A 7,875-nucleotide genomic window follows, 5' to 3' on the forward strand; every position below is an offset into this window, starting at 1 on the left:
ACACTGAAACCTCAGAGAGGAACAGAGCATGGCACTGAGGCAATCATACAAAAAAAAAAAAAAAAAAAAATCTCCCTGTTCCCAGCACCCTTCCTAAAATAAGTGATGCTGCCAGAGAGGGAGCGAGGGGAGGGGGCAGCCCCTCAGAGCAGCCCCATCACAGGCAGATAGGAAGCCTTGCATTTAGCTTCCCTAGCACCACGGGGAGCAAAGTTTTGCTGTGAGGACTGGAGGTTCGGACCTGCCTCTCCCGCAGCCCCCAGCGGGACGGGCAGCTTTGCTAAGCCCCCCTCAGACCGCCACACGGCGATGCCAGCCTACCCCGGGGTATTCCTGCGAAGCGAGGCGGAGCTGCCCCATCCCCGAGCTTCCCCCACAACCCCACTGCCTGAGCCGCACACCCAGGGCGTCCCTCCGCCCCGACAGGCCGCACGCAGCCTGCTGTCACGGCGCCGGACCAAGCGCCACCACAGAGCCGCGACAGAGTCGAGTCGCGACAGGGGCGGCGCGGCGCTGACAGCTGCTCGCGGCAATTCAGCGCCTCACAGGCGGCCGCGGGAGGCGTGAGGGCGGCGGGGGCACCCCCACTGCCTCTGCCCCCCCCCCCCGCCGCCGGTAAACAAGGCGCCGGGCACGGCTCGGCTCGGCCAGGCCGCGCTGACAGCCGCCCCGCGCCCCCCCTCAGGCGGAGCCGCCTGACAGCGCCCGCTCTGCCCCGCTCCGCTCTGCCCCGCTCTTACCGTGCCCGCAGGCCGCCTCCCTCCGCGCCCCGGCCCGGTGGGCGCCGCCCGGGCAGAGCCGCCGGGAGCGGGGCGGGGCGGGGCGGGGCGGCTGCGGCGGCCAAACCTGCCCGGCTCGGCTCGGCTCGGCACGGCCCGGCTCGGCCCCCCCGCCGCCTCTGCACATGCTCGCGGGGAGCCGCGGCCATGCCCCGCGCCTGCGCAACCGCCCGCAGCCGGTGGGGAGGGTGCGGCGCGAGGCTCGCCTCAGGGAGCGGCCGTTGGGGTCGGCACCCGTCGTGAGGCGGCGCGTCCTCAGTGCGGGGGGGGAAAGGGGAAAAAAAAAAAAAAAAACCACAACGCTTTAATAAGCAGACGAAGATTGCGAAGGCAGGTGCTCAAAAGAGCTCGGCAGCCTCAAGGTTTTGTGTGTCAGCGCTGTTAAAGTCTGATGTGCCCCTCAGAGGAGCCCCCAGAGCAGCAGGACACGGATAGCACACATCACAACGTGTGCTCAGCTTCACCAGCGTGCGAAAGCGCTTCTCTGGCAGTTCCCATCTGACCACCCATGCCTCACACTCACCTGTCACTCCTCTTCACCTCCTCCTCCACCAAGGCCAATTTCCAGCCCTCAGCTTCCCCCGTACAGGTCCAGCTCCTCCTGTCCCTTACGCACCTGAACTGGATATTTCTTCCCTCCGTGTCCTGACAGCAGCAGCATCCTTTCCTAAAGAGGTAAGATCCTTCAGCCCCACAACCTGACTGGCCCTCCTAGATTACATTTACCTGGCAGCTTTCCAAGGTATAAATATTTGGGCACAAACGTCTCCCTCACAATATAGGTGGCCCTCAAAATGTCAGGTATGTGCCCTGAAGCACGGAAGCGTTGGAGATTCTTATCTTCCAAAAGGCGTCAGGCAGTGTTAATAATACATTAATAATGCAGCCTCTCATGGAAGTCATAAACTTAAACAGTCACTTTGTAATAGAGCATACGTAATAGCAAAATTTAGGTCTTACCACAAATTGAGCCTGCTAGATGTTTAATAAAGCATACACTTGGGTGTTGGAAATTACAGGATTTACTATTACTTTATGGTGCTGAAATTTGGTATATCTTAACATTTATTAACAATATCTCAACCTCAATGTTTCTGCTGGAATATACAGAAGAGCATTCAATGTTTGCATGTTAGGAATGTAATTATTTTATGTTTTAAAGTATAGGCGTGTAAGTTTATTTTTCTGACAGGAGTGTAAAGGTAAAGTCTCAGTGGATGATGGACATTCACATTTTATAGGGATTGGAGTTCGATCAGAGACGGTAGCTGTCAACATACACATAAAATAAATTAAGACTACTTAGGGCAAAGGAAAGTGCATGTCAAGGAAAAGACTACAGGAAGAAAAAGGTTAGGAGGTCTCCCTGACAGTAGTTGCCTTGTCATAAGCTGGGACTGAGTCTAGCTGAATTTTAGCCATCAGTGCAATTTCTTTTGCAACCTGTCAGAACCAAGTTCTGTCAGCTTCACCTCTGTGCTTAGTTAATCCTGACTTGACATACTCCTTTAGTTATTTTTCTTTCAATGAGTTCAAGTTAAAATTCAGAAAAAAGAAGGAAACCTCTTAACCATGATCCTCTTTAAGAAGAGCGAACAGCTTCCTTCAAAACATAGGCCCACTGCCAACCAAACAAAAGCCATATGAGCTAAGGCTTCTCTGAACATCTCAGAAGCTCCTTCATGGTGTCGCTGGGCATGAGGTTGCAAATTTAGAGGTGCTCTGAAGATAGACATTAAGTGACCTCTTCTGTAACACCGATGTTTGTTTTCCTGCTACATGGCCCATGCAGTCCTCTTGTTTATTCAGTTTTACTTCACTCTCAGCATGGATGCCAAGGTATAAGCATTTTTGCATCCCTAATCTGGGTTATTTATGTGACTCCCCACTTCTCACTTTCTCTCCTAATGAGCTGAGCTGCACAGCCCTCTACAGCTGTGGCAAACACACACTGACTGCAGAGACCTGTGCTTCTTTGCAGAGAAAAACAGCATTGTTTTTGAGATCATCACAATGGCATCCTTTCTTTTCTTTTTAAATGAAATTAGATTAACTCTCCATACGCAAAATTGTATTTCTCTTAAGAACAGCTCTTTTCATTTAACTTAAGCTAGTTGAAAAGCTAAGCTGAAAAATATTAAACTTGAAACTGAAGATAAAGCAGGGCCACTTAGGGGTTTGGACCAGTTCAGTTGGATGATTTTTGAAGTTACGTAATTGATGCAGCTATAAGGAACAAAAAGATAGCCCCCAACACCCACTCATAAAGTGGGCTTGCAAACAATTCAATTCAAAACCGCTGCTGCAGGGATACTGCTGTGTGATAATGTAGGGTCAGCACTTCAGCAGATGCTGCTCTGTCCCTTTTGTAGAAAGCTGTGCTCCACGTTGTTTTTTAACACATTGGTCCTCAAAAATCTGTAGCCTAATTCTATATGACGACCTCACTGCCCTCAGTCATGCAGTTGAAAGGGGAAAGTTACACTGATTCAGACCCAGAAGTATGACCCAGAAGAAATGGCAAAGAAATGACGGAGTTAAGGTCCCACAACTGTCAGACAGTTCGCTCTGCAAATCATTATTAATGAAGTAGCAGTAACTCTAGAGGTGTAATAAGGTTTTATTTTTTCCCGTTCCTAGGATAAATTTTCAGGACATATAAACGATTTTGTGAAAAATCTAGAGAGCACAACAGTAAAAAACATTGATAATTTCTAAAATAGAAATTACAAGGTCTTAGTTTTCTTGATTTTTGCGTTTTTGGTGTTGTTTTCAATGTGAACTTTCAATAGACTCTATATTGTGTTTACAGAGTCATGTAAAAAGCATACTGTTCTTTCTGTCCAGTTTTCCAACATCACTAAAATAAGCTATGCTTTCAGCTTTAAAAAAAAAAAAAGAAAAAAGCTTTGAGGCCTAGCTATCTTTGTATCTGTCCATCTGTCATTCCTCCCCTTTTGACATCATTTGCAAATTTGAGGTCCATTTTATAACAGGATAGAAATCTCAAAAGGTAAGTTCCTGTAAGTTTCTGGAATGCAAGCAGTTGAGCAGAGACCTCCAGCAGCATGCATCCCCTCTGGAGGAAGCAGCTATTGTTTGCGCTGACCCACAGCAGCCAACTGATGTGTTGACACATGTATGGCTGTTTACCAGCTACAGCAATGCTATTTCTTAGCTGACTTCCCGTCTCTACCACAACAAGGAAAGTGTTTGGGTTATCTGGGTACACAGTGGAATACTGGTGGCTTTATGGGATTAAAAGACATGAGGAAGGCCCGATGGCACAGCAAAAGGGTCACACAGACCACAGAGGCTACAGCAATCACTTCATACGTACAATTTGGAAGAATTTAAATGGTCTTGTTTTTATTTAAGATCCTACCAGACAACTTATAGGAAGGAAAAAAAAATTGCTTTTTAAGCTGAGAGATCAGAGTCTATTGCTGGTGGAAACAACAACAACAAAAAAAAATCCGAATGGTGGTAAGAAGCAGGGGTAGAGTTTGTATGGTATCACCTCTCTTAGTTCTTGTCCCCCAGTGCAGAGAAGAAAAGTAAGTCAGGAGACCAGTTCCCAATCTATCCTGACAGTAAGTTTTTTCTTTTTTTACCCCTCAGTGAAACAACTTAGAGGGATCTGAAATAAGAATGGCTATTTTGACAGTATACTGGTAGCTGGAGCAGATCTTGAATACCAATCCCTGTCAACTGCAAGTAGCAACACAGAAATTTTGAGCCTAGGAAGGGCCACTGAATATCTACATGTGACAAAGCAACAAACATTTCCCCCAGGCCTGTAACTTTGTACAAGAAGTGTAAAAAGTGTCAAAGAACTGGAGAATGGTACATGTGAGGTACACAGCATGTTGATTTTGTTCATTTAGACATACCATTAAACAGGAGTCTCACAAAGGGCCTTTCTGAAACAGGAGAGCCCTTTGAAAACTGATGTTTTGCAAAAAAAAAAAAAAAAAAAAAAATTATTTTAAAAACAATTTATGTAATTCTAGTTTATTTTCAACTGTTTTTTCTTTAAAGAAAAGAGTGTCCTCAAATATAAATTTGTCTTTCATAGCATATTATTTCAACTTCTGAAAGTACTTTGCATTTATGGACATCTAAGCTTCGCAACTAGGAAGTGTCTTCATGTGGATAGTGCCTGAGTGAGGATATCTCAGAATTAATACCTCAGACAAGACTGAGAAGGGAGATGCTGAAGGCAGACAGGAGAGGGAAGGGACAATTCCAATCATTAAGGTTTTTCTTATTAACAGGTTTAAGTTACAACGTCAAGTGCTTCAGAGTACTTCTGTATTTATAACCTGGGTCAAACACTTTGTGTAAGCTCCTTCTACTTCTGATACCGCAAATAAGCAAAAAGGGGCAAGACCACAGTGATTTTGATTTGATACAACTCCATTAATCATTTAAATGGCAACAAAGACATTCACATCCAGCTTCATTGTACTCCCATTGGCAAGAGCTGTCAGCCCTTCAACAGTTACTCCGGGTTTGGCTTCTCTCTTGCTCTAACAGCCTCAGCACCACATAGTTTGCATTGGAAATGAGTTGCTTACTGCAACAGTGGGACGAAAAAAATCTGTATGATTTGGATTTTCGCCAAACCACAATTAGCAAAATAAAAAAAAAAAAAAAAAGAGCCAATTTTCTCTAGCGAGCAAAATCATGCATTATTCATTTCTTCCTGTATTGTTCAGCTCCAGGTTTGGGGAGATGCTGTCTCTGTTCTGGGTTTTAGTAATCCACTGCCTTTGATTTAGTGCCCTCTTCTGTTTGATGATGTGAGTGCACGTTAGCCAATAGTTAATTATTCTCAATTAGCCCTCACTGGAGAATAACATCTCCCTGTAACTACTGAAGAAATAAAATATCCTGATGTAGGAAGAAAGAAGCCAGAAGAAAATCGCTTTATGGGAAGGTGATATATGAAGTCTCCACAGACCTCTCTAATTTAATTACAGACAGAGGAAAGACACAGAGAGGAATTATGATCCTGATATATATTACTCCCTCTCTTCTTCCACTTATTCTCCATATTTTCCCCCTTAATTCCCTTGGTTTACATACTGCAATCAGTGCTGAACTGAAAGGATGAAGTACAGATAGCAGAGCTTCCTGAGACAAAGCACCAGAACCTAGCAACATATAGCACTTTTCTTAGGGCACAAGCAGAGCTCACAGATACGTCCTTTGAAAGGTTAATAAGTCTTGAAGATTTAAAATAAGGAAAATTACTTTTCACTAAACATCCAAGATCTTTAGGTGGTTAAATAACACTGGATCTGCACATGGAGCTGATACCAATCATTAACGAAGCACATGAAGAAGAGCTTTAATTCCATTGAGTCTTCCTATTTTTCAGAGCTCCTGTACATCAAGCATTGATCGCTATCAGCCTGAGTTTGCTAAAAAGTCACAAGGAGGCAGAATACATTTGCACATAGCTAAACCACAAAGCAAGTCACAGTTTAAACAATGTTTAATTACCTGCAGTTCAGATAAACAGCAGTAGTAACTCCAGCACAGAAATCTCTAGTTTTAGCCCTTCTTCCCCTCCCAATAAAGCTAGAAGACCCACCGTCTCCTGCAGCATCACAAACAAAGGAACAAAGACCAGGACACAGGAAAATCTAGTTACCTACTGTGCCAGGCAGTGGCTGTAGCTCTGGGACAAACTTTACTTCCCTCATTCTGCCACCTTCCATTTGCTGCAGCAGGCAAGCAGGGCAACAGCAAAGTGTACAACTAAGACAGGCCTTTCCTAAGGGCAGAAGTACCTGCAGCATGTTAGGCAGATATAAGCACTGCTCACTCCTATATCCTTTTGCACAAAACACCTCCTGTCCTCACATCTCTCCCCTCACCCCATACGTGGCTGTGCCATCCAAGCACTCACACACTGCAGTGGCACAGCCTAAGCCTTCCATCCCCTAATCACAAGCAGAGAGGAAACAGCACGTGCAGTAGATGATTACGGCCTCCAAAGTGGAACTCAGCTGTGCCATGTACTTACATTTACCCACCTGCTAGTGAGCACAGCAAAATCAATCACCGACCTCCTCAGTCATCACTCAGCTGCTAGGAGATTTGTGTCCTTCCCACTTCTCTGGCATAGCAATAATTGGGGTTGGCTAGTTGATTCAAAATTAGAGGGAAAAGAATCAACACAGGAAAAAAAAAAAAAAACCACAGCCCTGATGCTTGGTTTGTTCTTTTTCTTTCAGTAAGCCAAGTAGATTACTATTCTATCCCATTGAAGCTTGATGCTTTGGCACAAGAAATCTTGGTTAAGGTATTTCACTCCCAGATTTTCCAAATTTTGAGTACCAATTTGTAGTTTTAGTGGTCTATTTAAATATTAGTCTTAAGTTTTTAAGAAGTAAGTAAAAACTGAAACTCTATATTGACATCAACACACTGATAAAGAGTAAAACTTCAGCTGTTAGACAGACTTTGCCTGTCTGCAGTACTGAGCTAAGTGAATTGTGGCCAACAGCGACGGGTTGTGATCCTTCACGAGAACCAGCGCTAGGGGGAGGTGAAACGCTTCACTGACTGGTTTCACAGACAGCCTGCTAGCTGCAGAGAAGCATTCTGCAGTTTGGACAAATTCAGGACTCGAATTTTATTCTGAGCTTTAAAGTATATTGTCAAACACCACCTTTTTCCCCATCTCCTTTAATCTTGTCATCTCCCTCTAACATCTGCTGTAATCTTGTTCTCCTTAATGAGTTTCTCTTCACCATTTTCTACGCTTCATCACAGCCTTGGTGTTGCAGCTCAGAAAGTCACTTTTCTGGAGGTGAAGGAACAGAAAAATATTCATCTTGGCAGTAATTAGACTGCATGCTAACATGGCTGATAAAAGTGATCAAGCACCTAAAGCAGTAAGAAAAAGAATTTCTGAGAAAGCAGCAAAGCATTTTGCATGCAGCAATTGGCTATTTATTTCTGCACAGCAGCCTCTGCATGTTACAAAATCTCTCTGCTGTTAATCTGGGATAATCAAGTGTTGAAGCAGGCTGTGTTGTGCTACCTGTCATCACAGCTAAAGTTCATGATGCATTCCTAG

The 7,875-nt window shown here is 44.8% G+C and overlaps 1 protein-coding gene across 2 annotated transcripts in view; it reads right to left on the reverse strand.

Annotated features, from left to right (window-relative positions):
* ELF2 (E74 like ETS transcription factor 2) overlaps positions 1–6,595 on the reverse strand; it is a 38,293-nt gene extending 31,698 nt beyond the window's left edge. Inside the window, exon 1 of one of the 2 annotated variants that reach the window (XM_084517396.1) lies at positions 6,442–6,595. The gene's annotated coding sequence lies outside the window, so the exon portion shown is untranslated. Of the gene's footprint in view, positions 1–740; positions 897–6,441 lie in introns of those variants that run through there. The other variant, XM_084517395.1, reaches the window with a different exon arrangement.
* Between the last annotated feature and the right edge of the window lie 1,280 nt (positions 6,596–7,875).

This window comes from Aythya ferina (assembly GCF_964211825.1).
Source record: "Aythya ferina genome assembly, chromosome: 4".
NCBI lineage: Eukaryota > Metazoa > Chordata > Aves > Anseriformes > Anatidae > Aythya > Aythya ferina.